We start from the raw sequence: 23,850 nt of genomic DNA, 5'->3' as shown, positions 1-23,850 counted from the left end.
ATACTGCCAAGCAGAAATATTGGCAGCGAAGGAAGGTAATGGTGTGCTGTTGCAGTAAAGATTCCACTCACTCGTGATCCATAGACCTCAGAACATTTCCCGTGAAATGACTTCACACATTCTCCACTGGCTAAAAGATAGTCATTAAATCATATCCAATAATATATCATGCCTGACAGTTGTCTAAATGATTAATCTAATCTCATCTATTAAACCATGAACAATCTTTGATTCACGACTCAGGATGCTACAGAGGCTAACGGCAAAAAAGACTGTAAAATACCGTTGCTTGTTATATATCAAAGGGATTGACGGTGGTTAGCACTGTTGCTTCACGGCATGAAGGCTCTGGGTTTGAACCTGCAGGCCGTTTGGCCTCTCTGTGCGGAGCTCGCATGTCCTCCCTGCCTCCTCCGGCTTCCTTCCACAGTCCAAAGACGTACTGGTTAGGCTAATTGGCAACTCTAAATTGCCAATCAGTGTGAATGTGAGCATGAATGGTTGTTTGTCTCTATGTGTCATCCCTGTGATAGACTGGCGACCTGTCCAGGGCCTCAGCTGCAGTGGCTCAGCCTCAAGTTAACGAGGTAACAAGGTTAAATAATGTTATTTTCGATAGAATTCTTTTGGAGTTAATATTTTATTTTAGCATCCCTGATTGAAAGCATGGAGGTAACTGTGAGCATATCCTCAATAAAATTATCATGTAAAGTGGGGTGCTCATTTAAATGTAATCATTCTCACACTTGTGCTCTGCATTTGAAAGGCAATCTCATACAACTCAGTGCAGGGACCCGTTTAGATATAAAATCTGATTGTCACGTTTAACAAGATTTTTTTTCCCCCCTCCAAAATCTATTTAGCTAAAGGTTGAACAGTTTCCAGACCAAGTGATACATTTGTGTTGATGTGAGGATAATGATAATGAGCAGGATGAAGAGAATGGAGTCAGAGGAAATGATATGGTGATCGCTGCTGTGATTATACCTCACTGGATAAAAAGATGTGCCCGAACAAGTTAGCGGTAATGAGAAAAAGACTCCCCCAGGACTAAAATCAACAGAAGGAAAACTTGTCTTGATTGATTACGCTATCAAAAGGCGAATCCCAATCCTAATTCACTGATAATAAATTGCCTTAAGGATACAGACAATGAATAAGGGGTAAATTTGAATAAACTCACCCAGATATGGACATTTATACATTCTTAGAAGGGCTGTGGCTCTCATGACTAACCTTTTTCTTGCTGCAGTTTTGCCTGAAATTTAACTTGATATCAAAGTGAGGGACTCAGCACTTTTTCTTGAGACGTTAATTTTTCTTGTAACTGTAACATTATGCATTTACAGCAACAATGAAAAGAAAGAGATCCACAACCCTCATTTTCAACGCAGTATAAAACATCACATTTTGCAAAATATGCCTTTGTAAGATAATTTTATTGCTTAAGTAACTGAGCATTGAAAAGTTTTCCCAAAGCTTTTCCTTTTTTCCCTTTTTTTTTTTTGCACATCCTTTTACTAATTTTCTCATTATTGGTGGTAGGATTAAGGGACACTCTTCTGATTTATAATACCAAGTTTTTACATAGTCACTTACATGCTGTGGAGTCCACATGATCTTCAGGCTGAAACCTAAAACCTATTACTAACCCTAAGTGGTAATTGTTTTGGTTGCTAGGCTATCCAGAATGGACTTGACCATGGCCATTCATGACTATTGCATTTGAAAATGAAATGGCTGTTGAATGCTGTTCCAAACAGATGTGAACTTATGCCACAGAAGAGGGATTTAAAGAAACAGAAATACCAAAACTATTCTTTTCTTGAGATATTAACCGCCAACGACAATTTTCGGAAACTGCAGCCCAAACCTTTATTTCCTTTCCTCATCCACATTCTCGTCTCTGTGACTCACAGGATAAAGCCTGGGGTTTCGTGAGCCAAGAGACAGCAAAACATTATTATTCAGCCCCAAAGTACAGCAGGTTGGGTGTAATGATGACCTCATTATGTTAAGAGTGCGGTAGAAGCCAGTCCAGGGACATTTTCTGATTGCAGTCCCTGGAGTGCCTGGCCTCTGGGTGGAGGGGAGGGCCCAGCTGGACACTGTGGTGGAATGTGAATATGTGCTCTAAACAGATGGTTTTTTATGTGAGCCAAGCCTATGGACTACACTTGTTACTTGGACATGTGTGCCCACAAAAGCACATGCACATATGTAGTACATGCATATTGTAGTACATGCACACTGGATGAACAGCAGTGTGCCAGTCTCATAGGAAATCTACACAGTGTGAAGCTGTGGTAGCTTTACAAGCATAAAGCAGCTTATCATCTTGTGCTGCTTTATGCTGTTTGCCTTGATCTATATATAATAAAGTATTTGACAACTCCTCACATTCGAAGATAGGTTTTTTTTCCCAGTGTAGGTTTGCCAGTGTAGGAGAGGCTGGGATACACTGCGAGACAACAGTGTACAATAACGCCATACTCACGGTCCCCTGTCTCACAAATGAGAAATAGCTTGTTAACATGTTGTGCTGGATTGCTCCCATGCACTAAAAACACAAGCAGAGGAGAGACAATGGGCTGCTGTTCCTGCTCTTTTCTTCCCCCAGACAGAAAACAAAGAGACAGAAAAAAAAATTGTCGGGGCTAAAGACAATGCACACCACTGGCTATAACAATGTTTGCTCACGAAGAGATGATTCACCATTACCATTACTGATAATGAATTTTATACTGTCCTGATTCTCTTTTTGCTTTTATTAAGAGGTGTAGGCCATGATCTCTGGTTTAAAAGGTCTACACCTCTTTCATCCTGCAGTCGTGAATTGGGGATAGTGTTGTAATATTGTTAATGTGACCATTTTCTTTAAAAGATTGTTCATTTTCAGCAAGAGTTCATCGGCCACAGCTGCATATCAAAGGTCTATCTAATTCAACAGTGTCTTACTGACCTAATATGTTGGCTGGAAGTCCTTGTAATCCAATTTCCTTTGATGGGACTAAGCTTGAAAATAATTTGGAGTGTCTCCCCTCCAAGCTCGTCCTGTAGATTGACATGGTGATGGATGAGTAATTAATATGTTTCTTTGCCAAAATTAAGTGCTTTTGAAATATAGAAATAGGTGGATAGCTATATATGTAATGGTTTGATTAGGTAGTTACAATGTGAATAGAGGTGGTAATTATGTTTGATCAGTGAGAAATTCTTCATGTCATCATGAATCATGGAAATATTTTACATTTCTGTATATTTTAACATCTCTCCTCATCATGCAAGAATAAATAACCATAACTCAATACTTAAATCAACTCAATAGTTAAATTGTAGTAGATTAACAGTTTGGTTAAATGTTTTACACGTGACAATTTACTGACCATTCGATCAGGCAGACCTTTGTTTGCTAGTGCACGTAAGTCAAGTAAAAGTTTCTAGCTATGAGTTTCCTCTTAAAACCTATTCACCAAGTTTCTCAGATTAAGTTTTTTTTTTTCAAAGGAATGGAGAGATAATTTGGTATCACTAGGTTGGGAGAACTGAGTTCAGGAATCTCTGAGTTGTTTTTGAAGAGAGTGAAGCTAAGATGGAGCAGGGGACTGACAGAGTGCGGATTGATGACACATCTGTGGTTATACAGGCACTGTATTGGACTATCAGAGTAAAGAGGAAGCTGAGCTTGGAGGTAAAGCTCAAGATTATACCTATCAATCTAAGTTACGAACATCACTTATGGTCATGAGCTCTGTGCAGCGGCTGTAATGAAATTCCTTTATGGTGCATCTAGGCTCACCCTTTGGGACAGGGTGAGGAGCTCCAGATAACTAAAAAGAGCTTAGAGTTGAAATCCCCTTCCTTTCTCTTACATGAAAAGGGACCCAGTTGAGGTTGTTCTGGCATTTGATAAGGATGCCTCCTGACAGCCTCCTTGTGGACCTATTCTGGGCACGTCCAAGCGGAAGAAAACCCTGGGGCAGACCAAGAATATGCAGAGTGAACGTTATATCCCATCTAACCTGAGAAAGTTTTCGGATCCCCCAGGTAGAGTATCCTTTGGACAGCTATGTCCTGCAACTCTGACTACCTTGCATAGCCTCCTGCCACTGGGATCCAGAGCCAGATGAGTGGTGGAGAATGTAAGGATGGGTGGGCATGTTTAGTTTAATGTACGGTTTAATGTATGTAGGGATTGATGCATTCCATGCTGGACTTATACAAAGTTGTTCCAAACCTTAGTCTGTGATGTTAGACAGTTCAGGACTGTGATGGTATAAAGCACAATTCTTCTGTTGAAGTTAACTTTTTGACAGATCCAATAACTGTATCTGCCACTAGACAGCAGGAAGATTTGTTGTGCTCGGTGCTAGTGAAAGATGTAGGTGCATTTGGCAGCATTCATGATACAGTCCATTAGGCTGGGAGAAGAGAGCCCTGTGCTTATTTATGAATTGATGCAAAACACAGACCAACTGTAGGTTACAAAAACAAATACACTGTAAAACAAATGAGCTTAAAATGATTTACAGTGTACTGTGTTCATAGAACATCCTTCTTTGAGTTCATGCTATCTACTTATATTACTTTAAGCAAAAGTCCTCAGTCAATAAATACTATTCATTTCCTCATATAATATTACTCTAATGTTTGTAGGAGTAATTAGCAAGTCTGCTCATTGGTGCAAAAGGGGCACTAATTACCTGGTGTAAATTTTCTATATCACATTGAGTTTTATTGCAGTGCAACAAAGTCACATTTTCAGCTTTATTGACTGAGTCATGTTTTAAGTGTAGCTAATAAAAAACAAATATGTTAACATTAAACATGCTGATGTCTACGATAGACCCTGCGATTTTACTGCTTTTGTCTGATCTGACAGAGTGGGAGCTGTGTACCTGCTGCTCTCGTCAAACAGCAGCTGTGTGTTGCAGCACTCATATTCTAGATTTTCTTGGCCTTTCAAAAACTTCTAAAATAGCCAATAGCCACGAAAGATATGCATGAAGCGTCTGGATGAATTTCAGGCTTTTATTCAAGGAGCACATATGACACTTAATTTTCCTTTCCATTCAAAAAAAGCTGACTCTGAGACTGGGCTTGATCCAGTGATGGGTGAGCAAGTTTAATTAATTTAATAGATAAATATGTAACTTTATATTGACTGTTTAGAAAATTATGTGTGCTATACAATTTGAATTGGAATAAGTGTTAATTCATTCTAAACTTTTGGCTGAACCGCAGCAGAGGGGCCAACCCTATAAATGCGAATGTCCGTGACTGCATGAGTGAGTGCGTGATAAAGTTACAGCATTGGTCAGCCAATGCCACGTGACTGAGTTCTGACGTTACACCATTGGTCGGCTGGACGAGTGTTGGAGTTTCCTCATTGGCCATTGCTCTTTCAAAATGATGTCTATTGCGCCATCAAGAGGCGTTTACAGGCAATGTTGCCAACTTAGCGCCTTTGTAGCTAGGTTTACTGTGTTTTCCCACCGCTTTAGCAGCTTTCAGATTTAGCAACTCTGCTTCGCAAAAGCAGCTAGCCAGAAATCTAGTGACTTTTTGGACAAACCTTAGCTACTTTAATAGAATAGAGTTGCTAGTATTGCCCTGCCAGCTCGAGGTCGGGCTTTCCCTCCACAGGCACACCTCTCTATGCGTCTCATTTAATTGACCACAAGGCAGCTGACACGGACCTGCATGAGCTTCTAACTTTCTCTCTAAGGGATAATTTTACAAGTAAATATAGCCGAAACCACAGCACAGCTGCATCTTTTAACTTATGTGTCTGGTGATTTTGTCAGATAATGTCGCTTTTATAAAATCAGGACTTTAGCAGAGCAGAGCAGCAGCTTGGAAATGGCTTGAAGTGACTGCTGGTCAACATGTAGTCTTAATGGGCCACGTTACAGTCACTATTTCATACTTGTTCCATTGTCTGACAGCAGAAACAGAAAAACATGTAAATGAGAACAGCTTTATTGGGAATTCGTCTGTATTAAAATACTGTTTATGTGAGCACAGAGAGTAGGAGAGAAGCAAACAGATAGAGGGCGGGCCAGCCATATACTAGGTTTGTCCTAGTCTTGTTTATTGTGTTTTCATAGAAGAGGACGACTAGGGGTGGGAACTCCCATAGCCATCAGACTCACCTCAATTTTTTAGTTTTGAACCTCATTATAGGCACTTTCCACAAAAGACATTTTGACATGTCACAATCAGAAAAGCACAGGTATGAATAATAAATGAATGGTTTCTGAATTCCATTAAGCCATTTCCTTTTCAGAGTCCTGGTATTGTGCATGCTGGCTCACTGTCACACTGTCATGACTCACCTAAATATAGAGACACCTAAATACAATGCGGTAATCATTAATGTTCTCAGTGACATCTGGGTTTTTCGTGCTATGAAAAGTCAAAATATCTATGGCGAAAAAGGCTTAGTGATAGAGAGCTACTCAAACTGATGTCCTTCTTTTGCTGTCTTATCAGTATATTGACACTTGAAATATTTTTTCAAATATATTCATATGTTTTAACATACAACAGTTGTGATGGCCTGTTAATCAATTTTTTTTTTTTCATGATTTGATTTTTGTTTTATGTTGATTTTTGTATGTACAGCTCTTAAATTACAATTAAAAACCAAACAATGCAAAAACAAAATCTCCACATGCACACAGCACTTTCAACACCCAAAATTGGACCACCTTAACCTGGCACACCAAATTTGCACCCATTTTGTTTGTGAAAGTTGATAGAAACTTTATTAATACACAGTATTTTCATAAATGATAACTTCTCAAAATGAAGACTATTATTTATTATTTAATTTTTAATGTCATTACAACTGTATTTTACTACATTGTCATACGTCAAGTTTATACGGCAGCTTTCACTAATGGGTGTCCAGAGGAGATATAATTGTTAACATATACAATAATACACAGATAACACTTATATCTACTTATCACTTCATTACAGTGCATTAGAAACGATTTATTACATTTTATACTGCTTATAAATGCTAAATATTGACACTTAAAGTAAAGTGTTACCAAAGAATCTGATCGTTTCGCTCTGTTTTAGTTAAATAATACTGTCTTAGAGTTTAGTGTGCTGTGTTCTTGGGCTCTTGAGTTTTAGAGAAGGATTTTAGTGAAAAGCATTCAGACAGCAATATAATATGAGTTAATTTATGCCTACATTCATAATATCACTTGATGTTCATCACAATACAATAAAAAATGTCTATCCTCTTCACACTTAATGGCCATATTTATAAACCGTTATCTCTATAGCAAATACTTCTACAATAGCTACTTCTACAAAGAGTGTTTCCGTAACATTCTTATAGTTTCTCTCCAAATGTATAATGGTATTAACACAGTTAGAATCTTAGTTGTGTTATTACTACAGCTGGAATCAGCGAACACACCCTCCCAAAAAATAAAATGTGTGGACTGGCAGCGCGCATCACGGGGGCGCAGCCTTACGCCAGGAACCACGCATGCGCCGAACACAGAGGCTCTTCTGATTTGACAACACCGGGATCCACCACACGGTCCACTATATTGCAGGGCTCTTCGCTACTAGCGCACCATCATCTGCACCTGCCTACTCAGTTGTTGTGGTTGGAGCGCTGGGAGGGGTCATTATTTCGCAGGGAGCCGTGGGAGGAGGAGGCATTTCCGAGACGCCGACAGAAGCGTGTAGCTTCAGATTCAGCACCACAGCATTGAGGAAAGCGTCCGGATTGAGTCGATTTTCACTGTTCACTGTGGCTTAACTGAACAGGAGGACACCTTTTTTTTTGGGGAATACTCAGTGAAACCAGGCGCTGTACACAGTTTGTGGACCTGCAAGAAGTGTTATCTCTAAAGGTGCGTAGTTAGTTGGATGCTGTGGTTTGTCAGCTGGGGTGATTTTTTTTTTTCCCTATATGTATATACACATATTTTGCTAGCCGCCTGGTAGCATTACACTTGCTGCGCTGACTGACCCGCTGTGATGCTAACATTAGCTCATAGGCGAGGTCCGGCTATTCATTTATCATTGTGCACCAGCTAGTCGGCGGGGTAAGTAAATAAATCCCCTCACCGAAATGCTCTACAGCTCATTGTACTACAGCGGGCTTCCGCGGCGTTTATGTGCTGAGCTGGGCTATTTTCGTTAGCTAAAACATCAGTGTCGCCCACTCTGCTAACGTTATCTAAACCGCACTCCGAGCACTGCTATCCAGTGAGCCGAGTGCTGAAAGCCTGCTCCGACGGACTTAGTGAGCTTGTCGGGCACGGACAAGCTAGCGCTGCTAGGCTAGTGGAGCGGCTAGGCTAACTGACACCGGCTACTTTTATGCTAGTAAAATAACGGTCCCACATCTGCATTCGCGACTGTTTAATCCTCCAGATGTTGGTTAGTAAGCCTTAATTTTCTTCACACACGTAAAGACCGTTTAGCTTCTCCCCCTCGTGTATGCGTAGAGCTCCTAAAAGGTCTTTGTCTGATATTTTTTCCTCTTTGTTTAATTGACATTCTTACGCACGGTTTAAATAAACTCACCACTCGTTGTCTGCCGCAGCTGAATTACAAGTCATGTCAGTCTTTTGCAAATGGTTTTGAAGTCTTTACTGCGTCGTCTTGCTTGACTCAAGGATTTTAAGTAGCGAAGTACACATCCTTGCCTTGCCTCACCCTGCAAGAGCAGCGTTACTTTATGGTCAAGTCTCTAGTAGCTCTTTTAACAACGAGAACAATTAGTTCAAGTAACCTGGCAGGCTGCGTATAACACAGTGGATTCAAGCGTTACAATTTTCAGCGTCAGCTGTCCTACTCTTAGCACTACGGCAAAATAATGTGCAAACAGAGTTGGCATATTCAGCTGAAGCACAGCTGCAAAACCTCCGTAGCCTATGTTCAGTCATTTGTTGACCGATAAATACCCCCTGATTTCCTTGTATGTTACACACTGCCCCCATGGTTGAAAATGTTCTATTTATCGGCCATTGCAGAATTGTAAATGCTGAATGGGGTCTGTTTGTGTGTTGCGGTTGGGCTTGTGTGCATGCACGCATCATTCGGGCCAAGCGCATTCAACAGTCTTGTATGGCGGCAGGAGTCAGACCAAAGCTTTTGTGACCCAGTGTAAGTCAGCGTGCCCCAGTCTCTCCCTGTAACTGGAGATATGGAATCCCAGGGGCCTCTAGGGGTCACATAGTGGCTGTATTTAGAACCTGGACTTTTGATTGGCAAGGAGGCATGCTCAGACTCAGTGTCATGGGCGGTGTGGGTCTCTGTCTTTTCTTCCATGCGTTTACCCTGTCATTTTATTAGGTAGAAGACGCGGCAGCCTCCAAAGGTTGAGGCTGAAAGGATTGCTAACACTTTGTTTTTATTTGTCAGCAATTGTAACTTTTCCTGAAAAGACCATTTTTTATTATTTAACGTTTAAAATGTTATATTATTACAACTGTGTTTCACCATATTGTCATCCATCAAATTTATATAGCAGCTTTCCCTTATTGGTGTCCACAGGATGAGTTATAATGTTAACAAATACAATAATAAACACTTATATCTGCTTAACATCCATCATAGTGCGTTAGAAATTCACTAATTCATTAAATGTTTTTATACTGCTTATACTGCTTATCTGATCATATCACTCTGTTTTGGTGAAATAATACTGTTGTAGAGTTTAGTGTGCTGTGTCTTTGGGCTCTTGAGTTTTAGAGAAGAGTTTTAGTGAAAAGAATTTAGACAGAAATATAAAATGGGTTAAATTATGCCTACATTCATTATATCACTTGATGTTCATCAAAATACAATGAAATACAATGAAATATAGTTTAATCTATAGATGCAACTATTGATCGTTTTCATAATCGGTTAAGCTGTTAATTATATAGTCTATAACATGTTGAAAAATAGTGACTAATGCAGGCCACAATTTTCTCAGCCACAACATTAAAACCAGTTACCAGTTTTAAGGTGTGAAACTCCAACATATTACAATTTATAATGAAGTAAAACTGTGAAAGGCAGCAAATCTTCACATATGAGAAGGACTCACTGATTATCAAAATTGTCATCAATTGTCTGTCCCTCAGTCACTCAGTCATTTAGTCACGATGCATTTTAGCATTTTCTACCTTTGACGTGGCAGAAAACAGCATGATGAGTAAGAAATGTAGAAAAAGTAATTTTGCTTAACAAGACCTATCTCAGCTAAATATATCTTTTACTCAATATTAACTAGCCAAGAGTTGTGATTCAAGGCTGCCAAGCACGGTCAGACTCTTCTCTGCCTTTTGGGAAATAACTGTATATGTGCATCACTGTCTTAGGCCATATTTTATGCAAAGCTTATTTGTTTAACCTTTTGGATAATTTTTCTGTCATTTTACAGTAGACTACATCCATATTCAGGGTTATGCTGTTAAACTAGACTGCTAAATGCTATGCATGCTTTAGTAATTGAAAAGATGTTTAATTGTTTTTTTTTTTATCACTTTCATCCCCTGAACAGACTTAAAAAGAGTAAAACACTTGTGGAGGTACAAAGGTAGCACATTTGACCATGCCAGTGTCAAAAAGCTTTGTCCCTGATGGAGCAACTCATCGTAGTTTGAACTACTAACTAACTAACTAATTTGAACTCTTCGACTGAATTGTTTTCAGCTAGTATTTAGCCCATCTCTCAGTCCTCACTCCTCATGTGATAATAACAAATTACAAGCTTTGACAGCCACCTGTATGCAATCATCTAATTGTTTTGGCCAAGCTACTGTATGTCATTTGCAGTATAAAGCCTTTTTCTGTTACTGGGGATAAGGAAAAGCGATTTATGGGTGAGACTATGCAATCAATGGTAGTCAGGAGTGCATTGTGTTCCCCGTCTCCCAGGAGAGGAAGTGATATTGGCTGAACACCATGGAACCCCCTGTTGTTGTACTGAAGCAGAGCTTTAAGGTAGCCATGGCACCCTCGCTAACTGGAACAGGATTGCCTTCTCCTCTTAGGCCGTCAGTCGCTCCAGTTCTTGCACAAATGTTTGATACTGTTTAAGAGATGAGAGATGAGGCAATAGAAACATCACAAAACAATCAATAGTTGTAGTTCTCTGGTCTACCACATCAATTTTAACTCTCCTAACCCCAGGGGTTTGTATTACCCTATTCGGCAACGTGGAACTGTGCTGAACTGACAGCAAACACTCTCATCAGGCTTTTAGCTAAACAGGTATTTCATCATGTTCTTAAGGCAACATAGTACGTACTCATATTACATTATAGTCTCCATGTAAGGGCAGGTGATAACTCTTCTGTTAAGTGTTTTTATAGAAAAAATAAGAACCACTTTACAGTTACAGTGAAATATGAATGATGATGGTTGTTTTATGATGTTTTGTTTTGCTACATATAACTTCCTTTTTCCTTGTCATACACCTGCTACTTGAGACAACTCAACAATATGTCACAAGGCCATACGTTAGATTTCTTAGATTAATCTGCTGTTTCCTTAACTGTTCATGTGATATTCTCCCACATTGGATCATAAGGACAATAAAAAAGAAAGGAGCATTTTATTGCTTCGGGTGTGCCAATAATGTAGATGATCCAGCACTGCTTGAAAGTATAGTGTCAGCAGCAGTTTGGTGCATCAGGAAAGATAGAGGTTATTCTCTTAAGTTGCTTTTCATGTCTATTAGTGTGCACGAAGACCATACCCAAACCCACAATTCTCAGCAAAAGGACTCTTGCAGTTAAAGTTTAGATTGTTACAACCTAGCTTTATTCACTATAGGATCATCATTCAAAAATCAATCCTTCCACCCATCCATCCATTATTTGTAAGTGGGTGGGTCGGTGTGGTTGAATAACATTTCACCAAGAAACTGCTCACAAAGCATTACAAGTCATCAGAAGTCAAGGTTTCTTACGAAGCTGATAAAATTTAAATAAATGAAAAGTGCAAAAGTATGCGCTCCCCTTGTGTCATCATAGCCTGACTTGTGTGGAAATATTTAATATCTTATGCAGATCAATTTTATATTTAGTTTGCAGCTAAATTTTGAATGGCACTTCAGAATCGTAGGAATCCTGCCATTTGGGCCAACAACAAATCTGCACAGATTTTCAGGTGTATGATGGATTCAAAATCATTGTGTGGGATGTGAGGTTGATTTGATAAAGTAGAGTCCAGGTTCTGAAGTTTTAAAGAAGTCACTCCTGTACGGCACACTGTTCTGCCATATGTGTTGTATTGTTTTCATGCAGCTAGTTTGCTTGTGCATTTCCTGGTGGTGAGTTTATGTCGTATGACTTGGCCTTTGGCAAAATAGCTTTTATGGGCTTAGTTGCAGTATCGACTTCACAGGCTTTTAGTGTAGGCAAGTATCTCTACACAGAGTGGTCAGTTTCATGCGATGGTGAAACTGCATAAAATGAGACAATCTCTTGGAGACCAGCTGGTAAACAAAACTCAATTTGCGTACAGCTATGTAGTTTGCCCATTTTTAAAGCCGTTTGAAATTTAAATGATGGGAAATCTACAGTAAGGGTGGAACACCCCCCCCCCAAAAAAAAAAACACAAACAAAAAACATTGTAGGTAATGTTTCTGCATAACCAGCCCATAGCAAGTCAAGTCTATCAACCATAAATCTTACATCTGTCTTTATCAGACCTTTTAAAGCAAAGAGTTGTGACACTGGTTGTATGTTAAAAATAACTTTTATTTGTAGCTTTTCAAGAGCAATTCCAGATAAATATATAATCTCATATAATCCCTTATTATAATGTATACCATTGTGACCTTAGTGGCTCTTGGGGTTTTAACACAACTGATGGTGGAAGACAGCATTTTTTTATACTGCAATAGTCTTTTTGTGCCTCGAAAACCTTAATATTGGCATTTCTATGTATTCCAAGCTATTTAGTTTTAGAATTAAATATTTCTCGACAGGGAGTGCTGTAAAAACTGGCTGTTCAGATGTTACTAGTCCTGGTTTAAAAGTGACCCTTTTAATGATAGATAAGGTACTCTGTTAAAGCACAGGGTTAGGGCACATTGTTTTCATCTAATTGTTTTTCAAAAAGCTTCCGACTCTCCATACACAGGAATTATTTTAGAGGTCCACTCTATTTCCAAGGTCCTATGTTACCAGGGTTAAAGTTAGGATAAAATACTGGTTATGGGATTTAAGATCTAAAGGGGCTTTACAGTTAATTTGGTAGGGGTTAGTTGAAGTTTGTAGTCATGCCAACCAATTTTTCTTAAGGTATGGCTAAGTTTAATCAACTCAAACTGCTAAGGTTAGGGCTAAGTTCAAGTCCAGGGTTTATGATTAGAAATTTCCAAGATGGTTAGGGTTAATCTTACAATTTGTATTGTACTATTATATCAGATTGTACACTAATATACTTGAGGTATAGAGATTGTTATTTTTTATTTTAAGTAAAAATACAGTAGGATCTTTGGAACATATAGACCTGGGAATATGTAGTAGATGTGCTCCCTTGTTTGACTGGGGGCTCCCAATTGATAAAGTGTTGGAAATCTTTCAAACGAGCAAAGCATGGGAACCGAGCAGCTCTCCTGCCAAAATTAAAGTTGTTCTTTGATAACAACGTTAATTAAGGGGTGAAATTACCTGTGATAAAGTTTTAGTTGTATCATTGGGAAACACTCACAGAGAGAGAGCAGAAGGAGTTTGTATCGCCTAAGAGAGTAAAATTTCTCAGTGAGCAGACAGCACCTTTTCTGATTGAGATGTGTAAATGGAGTGTGATGCCAAGCGGCTGCCAAGCTTTTTCGCTACAGTTTTAATGATTCTCCCCCAGTCTCACACAGATGTTACAGCGGAAAGGTTATTGATTTTGACAAGGTTGAATTGTTAATAGTAGTTTTCTTTTGTTTATCGGTGGCCCCAGAGTTCTGAGTGTATGGAGTGATAAGAAAGCCTTTGTTCACATATACTGACACAACACCTGAGCTAATTCCCAGAAGTTATCGAGCTGATGCAGATTAGTTCATCACCTTTATAGTGGGCTATGTCTCAGTCTAATGTGCACTAGGATGGCCTGAACTTTGAGCATCAAAGACAATATTTTTAGAGTAGGAGCTGCATGTCTAAGTCACTTTGAAACTTGTAGTCATTGTAAGAAATGGATCCCCTTCGGGTTATGTTATTATGTTGGTCCAGTATTGCTTGACTTTGCCTATCGAAGCTGTCATAATGACGACTATTTTTTATATAACACCAATATACCCTTAATTTTAAAACAATTAAGTAGTAGTACAGTATTAGACTGTTGGGATATGAGGAAATTTCCTTTCTTAAATCTACAATATTCTTCTGTGGTGATTGTGTTATGAAATATATACCTATCTTTATCCCCGCTCACTACAAAATACAATTATTTTCTACCTGTTAAGACGTTGAAGTAATGAAGTTATATGAAGTGCAGGCGTGGGTGCAGATTTGTGTCATTTCAGCCTGAAACTAGTTTTTCAGCCTCGACATTGAAGAACTAAGTCTCAGTTCTATAGAAGCGTCATTCAACATTTGATGAATATTGTACATGTAGCATATAGGCATTAATGAATGGGCAGTAACTGCAGTTTGGTGAACTGTGGCTACTTTGTGTAAAAACGTTCAGGGTCTTTCTCACTTGCACAGTGGTTGTTTGTTTGTTTGAGGGGTAATGTTAACACACTCCTAGTGCTAGACAGGAGTGCTAGACAGTTCTCTCTCTCTTTCTGCTCTGACTCTATCCTCCAATGTGCAACCTTATTGTTTTGATTCTATCAAAAAGTAGAGTTTTGCTAGAGGCCATTCAAGTCTCTCCTCTTCTTTGTCCTCCTGATTCCTCACTTTTCTCTCTCACTCTCTTCTTCCCACCCCCACCGTAGACAACATCTGGGACTAGTATGGGCTCCACGTAGTGGCCCAGCTCCTCCCCCACAGTATGTGTGCTCTGTCTTGGTGCATTAACTTTTCTATTGTTAGGTGACTGCCTTTCTTTTCTGCTCTTACAGAAAATCTATATGCTGACCAGGGGCGTTTCTAGGATTTGACATCCAGGGCTTAGCGTAGAAGCTTGGAGCGAGAGGCTGGGGACGTATAATTGTTATTTTTTTCTTTTTCAGAAGTTAAATACTTAAATACTTTCATGCAATTTGACATGAACCTCTTAAGTTAAGATAGGATAGATCTTTTGTATAAATAAACCAAAAACTTGGGTGTTCAATGCTTAGAATGTGCCAGCTGCTTACTGATTCTCCCAGAAATGTCTAACAGTGCAATAAGTGCATACATTTTTCAGTGTCTTCTCCACTTTCTTATAAATTATCCTCATATGTTTGCATAGTTTGCTTCCCATTATACTCTCTTTCACTCCTAAAGCCACAGTTACCCGTTATTAACCCACTAAGAGCAAAGGACCGTTTCTATCAATTTCAGAACAAGACATTAAATTTCTCCCATAGTATATATTAGAGTGAATTTGTCAATTAAGATTTCTTTTTTTTTTTCTGATAATAGCCTAAAGATAATAACATGTACAGTGTGTGATGGACATGAAATAATGTACTACAAATGTAAAATGAACAAAGGTCATTTTGATGTGACTTTAAAAAGTACAGTCTCTACAGTTAATGCAAATGGCAAAATCAATCCATGTTCATGTAGATACCTTCACAGTAAATTTGGTTTACGAACTGGTAGAACAAATAATTTGTGTGTATAAGAACATGTGGCACTTTTGTTTCCTGTCATTATTCAGTCTGACATTGTATTCATGTTAGCTGCTTTCTGCTTGGGAGGGGTATTATTTTGTTTTGTTTTAACCAATCAGAAGCAACAGACAAATCAATAGTGCTGCTGTCCTTTTCAGGTGACATGGAAGGTCTGGTAGATGTTTCCAGGAGCTAATGTTTTGCAAGCTGATTGGGGTTACAATAGCTTCTATAACTGCCTTGGTCACATCGACGCGTGCCAACATTTTTGTGGACAATCTTTTGATGCCATTCTTCTGCCTTTGGCAGAGATAACTGACATCCTCAGTCTTAATCCCTCCTACAAAGCTCTGATTGTTTTTTTTATTTTTTGTTTTTTTTTTTTTTTACCAGAGAAACACCTGTAAGTGAGCACAAAAGCAGATCTATTTGAATAGCTGAAGAGAAATCATAGATGTGGGCAGCAGTAATTCGAAAATTTTGTTTTACAAGACGCTGAAAAACTGGTCTATATTTTGCATATTTCTCAGGAAAGTTTATGGATGAAAATTAATCAGTTTTGTTTTAAGCTGAAATTGCCATTATTAGTGTTGACTGTGGTGAGACAAGCGCACTCTAAAACTTGGGTGACTCAATGCTGACCTGATGCTAAACAATAAGAAGATTGCCTGTTGGTACCTTTTATGATAATCCACCATCTTCTGTCTCCTGAGGTCCACTACTACAATATGTGGGGCTGTGCTAAGGACATTAGAATAGCATAGAAAGCATAGAAAAGACACGACCTTAGGAAGACCAGTCATGCTGACATGTTGAACGTCCATGAAAGACATTTATGGAATGCAGTCTGTCATTTTCCTCTACCTCTTACAATTACCTCCTCACTTGGCAAACATGGATTTGGTGGTTAAAGCTGCATACCTCCATCTTAGTCTCTGTATTATTGGATGTGTTGTCAACAAAAAGCCATTGCTGGAAACAGATAGGACATCAGAATGACACTTTGAATCGAACTTGTAAAAATGATAAGGCAATACACTTACACTTTACTCTTTCAGTGATTTGAACCTCCCATCACCAAAGGCAAGCGACACAGCTATGGTAGATAATTTTATATTTCTGTGGCTTAAATTTATTTCCATGTTTTTGTGTTGAAATACAGTATGTGCTACAACACAGCAGATGGCTGTGCTAAATGTCTATAGTATAATAAATTCAAGATAAAATATAACCATGAGTAATAATAAAAAGTCAAGTCAGTTTTGTCATATATCCCAAAATCCAAACTATAAATTTACATTTATAGTTCTCATGTTTCATCTGACATTTAAATAAAGCTTTTGCCAACAGTTGAATAAGAGTTTTTTTTATTTATTGAGTAGATGATTTTAAGCATGAAAGATAGCTTTTATGTACATTGCTTATAACTGTATACCGCTCTCACACACAAACCCCATGTCTGATGTGGGATTACAAACCTGTGTTTGGCCCATTTATGCTGGACCACTTTTTAAGGGTAAATCCCACAACACTATGGTTAATTGATTGCTATACGGTCTTTCTTTGATCCCATGACATTACACAGTAGTCATGGGTTGTATACTTTATGTTCCTGACAATTACTTCCTGCAGTCATTGTTAACAGTAGAGATTCAGTATGATACGTGAGTGACCTGAGCGAGGTAAATTTCTTTTTTTCTGTCATCTTTGGGATGTTAATGCAACAAGCAGCACTTTAGAGAGGCATAATCAATTTTCTGCAAGATGCAGATCCTATAATCATTCTCATGTAACAAATAATAATCATAAAGGTATTAAAGAAACCTGTGTTGCCTCTTTGGACTCAAATTGAGCATTGTCTGCTGCACAGAGCGCAGGGTTGAAAAGCTAGGTCAGATGACACTAATTTTCCCATTCATACTGATGCAAATGTATTAGCATCCTGTCAAAACACTATGTGGAACGGTTATCAGAGATCTCCTTACTTAACAAAGTACAGAAAATGGTTGTAGCTGCCATAGGTCAGAATGGAAAGTTTTTGAGTTCAACTTGCACCAATATTGTATAACAATCTATGTAAAATTGTTCCTTGAAATTGTCCTTACTGCAATGAAGGATGAGAAAAGCAAAATCTTGCCTACATGGCACAAAAATAACAAATTTATTAATGAGTAAAACTCAATTCAACAGGTTTGTTTTCATAGTATGAGCAGGCTGTATGTAACGTATTTTTCTCATATAACAAAAATGCAGATTTCACATGAAAGGTGCCATTTGGTTTTTTTTTGTAAACAAACAAAATGTATGTTTACATTCAGTTTCTCACCAAAGAAGCCTATCCTCAAGGTCCTTCCTCATAAAACATTTGCAAAGCAGATTTTTAAAAATACTTTATATCCTGTATTGTTTACATCCATGTTTACTTGCTAGCAGTCTTCTTCCTCTTTGCCTTCTCTGTTAATTAGTTTGTTAGCATGTTCCCATCACTTAGTAGAATGTGTGTGTGAATGCAAAATACAGACAAAACACACTGCTCCTAGAGCATTTGATAGGATTCCTGTAAGGTTGTTAATCTTGTGTAAGTGTGTAAGTAATTAACACAATTGTTTTAAACCTGATCAATTGATGATGAATGATTGCAAATGTGAGTACAGTGGAAAACAGTCCTCTCCTCTGCTTTGGCCATTTTATGCTGACACAGATAAATTACTGGGCAGTTGAGGTAAAAGAGGGATTTCGCTGCAATTGCCCCTCCAAAGAGAAGTCTGATGGATATTTGCTCTAACAGTGCAAAGCCATGCATTTAAGAGTTTGTCTTGAGAAGTAGTTGGGAGCCACCCAAGTGTTCATCATATGCTTTGACTGCAACATCAAACCAGTACACTCCACCAGGTATACACTCATCTTCTGCTTTGATATTCTCATTTTTGACATTCTTTCATTCTTGTTTCTGGAACTTATTTTGTATTTTTGTAGACTATTACAAGAACAATTATGTCTTAAACATAATGTAAATACATGGATAAATACAATAATAAAAAAAACACAAAGATAAAATAAATTTTGTAGAATTTGTTAAAGTCCTGAAGAGGTAAAGCCCATCAAAAACCCCCTGCAATATATAAAGAATTGATGACTATGTTATTTTTGCAGGTAAAGTAGATAGCCTGGTAGCAATTACCAAGTTTCGAGTAAGGTTGGAAATATATCAGTGTTACCACGATGGGATATTTAAATGTTGAAGCCCTCATAGTCAATCCCATCATTTATTTTCTTTCCTACATTTTCTAATAACCATGTTACCATTTATTTCATGTTACTCTTCCTATTTATTAACACTGTTGTATAATTAATCCTTAATTCACTGATGCTACAGCATGACTAAATGTCTCAAATGTCTTTTCGTGACACAGGACTATTCATTCATTAAGCCTGTAGTGATGGAGGTTGTCAGAGAAACACTGCATTTTTTTCAAGACCATAATCTAAGTGAATATAGTTCTTATTTACAGTATGTAGCAAGTGATGGTAACTGTTGCCTGTACTGTCACTTGGCTACAGAATAGAAGAGAGAATTTCTCCGTCCAAGTGCTGCACTGGTTGTTTTGCATGCTTTATCCCAGTTGGTCTTTAAAGCCTAATTCAGGCTACTCTGTGTGTGTGTGTGTGTGTGTGTGGGTGTGTGTGTGTGTGTGTAGGTGTGTGTGTGTAGGTGTAGGTGTATAGTTAGCTTCTTAATGTATTGTAGTGTGCTCACGTGCTGTGGGAACTTACAACTTCCCAGATTTGACGGTAATGATTAACAGAGGCCTTTAAAATGACGGAAGCTACCAATTTCTTTCTTATGATGACCATGTTTAACGACCATGTAGTCTCTGGTTTTTGTTTTTGATTTCTAATAACAAAACCAAAACGTTTAATACTGTACAGTATTAAAACCTTTCATACTTTCCCCTTCTGTTAACATTCGAGGCTGATCAGTGTATGAAATATAACTTACTCAACTCAGGCCAAATGAAGAGTAACCTTTGCACTAAGATGGGTGCTGGGTTGTGTCTATGGGATGAAGGAGGAAAGGACTGGGTTTTGAAAAGATTTTCTAAAACACATGACATGACAGATACTGGCTTGTAGGAACAGCAGTGTATTTCAAACTTGTTTGAGGTTTCCTGATTTTTATAGACACCTTCCAGCCAAGCAAGGGCAGGTGTTTTCAGAAGACGTGTTACTGTTTTAAGAGTGTATACATTAAGTTTTTAAAGAGGGTTTTTGAATTTCCAGGAGAAGATGACTGCTTTGAGAATTTCACAGGTTGTGCTCTACTTTGATCAGCCTATTTTGGCCGCCCTGAGAACATGGCTCTGGAGAGCAGTGATATGACAGGTTGAGCCCTCACTGCTGCTTTTACAGCATTGCCCCAATGCTCCATGCAAGTGTGTATGTGCTTAACTTGCTCTGAATCTGGGTCAGTGCACTGTTGGCATATTAACTTTCCATAATGATAAATGACAGGGATTTTAGTCACAAAGTTAGTGTTATATGGTAAAGAAGCTCTGATGCCCATTTTATGCGGTGCAAGCAGAGTTTAAACCTTTGAATATTTTTATCTGTCACATATATGCTGAATTTACAAAACTGCAGGGCTAAGAATATTCTGAGGAAAAGAGTTCAGTCTTTCTGAAAACCCACAACGTATACAATTTCGAAGGGCTTTTACCCTCATAATGTAGTGAGAAAGAATCAGCTGAACATTATCTAAGTTAAGTGGGAGTCCGTCTCTCTCTTGGAATATTGTTTTGCAGAATTTGGCTCATGTCTGAGTCTATGAAGAGATCTAGCAATGAATTAAAATATTTGATCCCTTTGAGTTCTAAATGTAAAACATTAACAAGCAAAAACATTCAATCTCAAGGACTGTCTTGTTGTGTTCGGAGGTTTTGACATTCACTTGTCTGTGTTTTTGTAACGAACTATTCTATGGTGAGACAGCTTTCCTTAGAAACACACGATTTCATAGAAACCAAGCCTTAATACTGCTTTCTGTGAATTTTATGAACTAGGGTTTGTTTACAGAAAGATGTATATTTAAGCTTTAACCTTGTGATTGTTACTTTATTCTCTTATGCATGTACCTTTTTTGTTTAAATTTTGCGTCGTTGCTAAATGTAAATAACCATTAGGAATTTAGAAATACTAAACCCTGATTGTTTTAGCACTTGACTTGACATTATTTCCCTGCTCCCTGAATGCTTATCATGTATTAACCTCATTTGTTAATACATTCATGGTAAAGACGTTAATCTATGCCAATATGGACTCATAGAGGGAGGAGTCTTGATTTGGATTTTGTCTTTAAGACCACCTAATGACCACCAGTATGAGACAGGAGATGGTGACCCCCAAAGGATCAAATTGAAATCAAACTGTGATACACTTACTGAGCCCTGAATACGCAGTTGATGTACGCGAGACATATATGTGAGTGAATCATGAGAGTTTTCCCTTTATCTGAATGACATTGCTAGGCATAAGTGACATTTTCTTGTGTTCATTCACTGTGCTTCAGTGATTTTACATATGGACCGATTGCATATAATGTGACACGCAAATGTAGAGGTTCTAATCTACATTATCATCTAGGTCTCCATCAAAATACGCGTACCCATATGCAATCATACTGACAGGCTGATGCAGCCATGATTAATGGAGAATACCTAAACTATATCCAAAATATTGGGCCTTTGTGTAATGCCTGAATAGAGCAAATTCTAAAATGAATCACATAAATTTTATGGCTGTGTTAAATGGCAGTGAAATGGCCATTTACGTTTATTTTGTTGCGTCATTTATAGGGGAAACGTAATGAAATAGTGCAGGGTCACTCAGAGCTAGCAGTTGTGTGCGTCACCTACTATAAGTTTGGCTGCAGTTACAGACAGCTTTCAAGATTTATGGCAGCCAAATAATGTCAATTAGGCTGTGTCTATAAAAATTTGGCAAACAGTACATACCAATATTGATGATTGGATCATTTTTTTTTTTTTTTTTTTAGGAGTGGTAGTGAAAAAAAAAGTCTGGTCATGAGGAAATGGGCCATGCCTACGCTGATACAGTCATCCTGAAACAAAAAACAAATCACAAACATACAGGAACAACATAACCTCCTTGTTAGAGGAATCAATGGCTCTACTGTATAGTTAGTGGCATTTGGCGATGCTGAAGACTGAAGACTAAAAATCCAGCCATCCATTCATCCATTTTTATCTGTTTATTCTCTTTCATAGCTGTGGGTGGGCTGGAGCCTAACCCAGCATGCAGTGACCGTGACAGATCACCAGTCTGTCAGGGTTAAGACACACAAACAGCCACATGCACACATTTGTGGGGAGTTTCCTGTTTACTTCACCTGCATATTTTCTCAATGTGGGAGGAAACAAAAGTTGAGTGGTTTTCATTATTATGTACAATAATAAAAGCTTTTTATGGCACAACATGTGAGCTAAGGTTTTTCAGGTAAGAATTAGAAATCTGCTGATCTTTGAAGCTGGATGTTTGTGCCTCCCTGCTAGAGACTGTGAGCATAGTGCAGTAGCAGATGGAGAAGTGGCAGAGGGCAGGCTGAATGATGCTTATCAATAGGAGGAGCAGTTGGTAGGGTGCAACAGAGTGTGTTTTGGGTTAGTAGATGGAGGGATGGCTGAATTTTGATGATTGGATGACATTGTGATAAAAGTAAAAAATAAACCAAGGTATTTTGATGTGTGGGCATAAACCGTCAAACTACATAGAATGTGTTTTGCCGTCTTTACATCACTGAAAAAATATACTGTATTCAGTTTATCAGTATATGGATCTGTGTGTGTTACTGGAGCAGGCTGATGTGGGCTTGTAGACAAATACAAACATGTATGAATACATAATTTAGATACAATATGTTCTGCCCCAGTTAATTTAAAAAAAACTAGAGATCAAATGAATAACACATTAGTGTGAAGTGTTTATTATTTGTAGAAATGGTGAATTTTATCTAAATACAAAACTCTCCATTGCCCTATTGCAGAATTCCAAAGCAAGCATATGGGACCCTGTATGACTAATGATATTTTGTCCAAAAATCAAGAATTCAATAAGGATGCCTTATTTCATATATATATGCAATGCAGTGGTGCCTTTAACTACAAGACCAAAACCACAGGCATCGCATGCGGCAAACACAGCAGGGGTTTTCTGTTTTCATTAGTAGGGCCAACAGTGTTGAATAGTACATCTCATTGCCATCTGTTTTCTTAGGTATTGTCAGTAGACTGCTGGATGGGTTGGCTCTGTATGAGAGATGCAGAATGAATACAGACACACGAACAGAGCTCTGACTCAGCAAAATATCTGTCCCCACTGTGTTTGCCTGCTCTGTTGAGATTCACTGATCATCCCACCACAGTTTTTTTTTTTTTGGTCAGGCATCTTAAACACCAAATTACATGTTTTTCAAATTGCAAGAAAATCAACAATGTAAACAACCAAATATAAAATTACAAGAAGTCAACACAAGATCCAGTACCAACAAAGGATACCGTAAACAGTATTAAGGAAGTAACTTAGTAGAAAAGGCACATCGGACAGCTCATGACTCTGCATGTTAAGAACACAGACAGTGGCTGTATAATCATGGCATAAGCAAAAATATCCTCCCAGTGGGAAAATTAAAGGCTAATAGAATGGACGTTAACACTGAAATTCAGCTGCAAATTTGTTATTTCATTACTATCAGAATCTCCCTAATGTGGGGAATGAATGTTCACAGGACTTCATAGACGTCATAGTTTTTTTTTTTTTTTTCACATAATCGTGACAGGCAGACTAAAATCTAGGTTCTGGATCACTGGTTCTTTAGCAGAAATGCTCCTTGTGGTCTTAAAAAAGTAATTCTGCTTCTTTCCCTGGGAGATTTTGGATTTGTACTCAGCAGAGTTCACACAAGGGTGCAGCTCATGCCAAGGTAACCCTGGTACCACTCAGCCATAGCCAGAAGGGACTCAAGTTTTCTTAGCTGCAAAAAGCACACATTTCCAGAAAAGTAGTCTGCACTTGATTCTCTACTTTGTTAGAG

The 23,850-nt window shown here is 38.3% G+C and overlaps 1 protein-coding gene across 2 annotated transcripts in view; it reads left to right on the top strand.

Annotated features, from left to right (window-relative positions):
- Positions 1–23,850, top strand: part of ctnna2 (catenin (cadherin-associated protein), alpha 2) — a 347,985-nt gene that overhangs the window by 42,487 nt on the left and 281,648 nt on the right. Inside the window, exon 1 of one of the 2 annotated variants that reach the window (XM_040147174.1) lies at positions 7,630–7,886. The exons of the other annotated variant lie outside the window; for it this stretch is intronic. The gene's annotated coding sequence lies outside the window, so the exon portion shown is untranslated. Of the gene's footprint in view, positions 1–7,629; positions 7,887–23,850 lie in introns of those variants that run through there. 2 annotated transcript variants of the gene reach the window in all.

Source organism: Xiphias gladius, chromosome 15, assembly GCF_016859285.1.
Source record: "Xiphias gladius isolate SHS-SW01 ecotype Sanya breed wild chromosome 15, ASM1685928v1, whole genome shotgun sequence".
NCBI classification, from domain to species: domain Eukaryota; kingdom Metazoa; phylum Chordata; class Actinopteri; order Istiophoriformes; family Xiphiidae; genus Xiphias; species Xiphias gladius.
The sequence above is the reverse complement of the archived record's forward strand: the minus strand, read 5'-3'. Positions and strand labels throughout refer to the sequence as shown.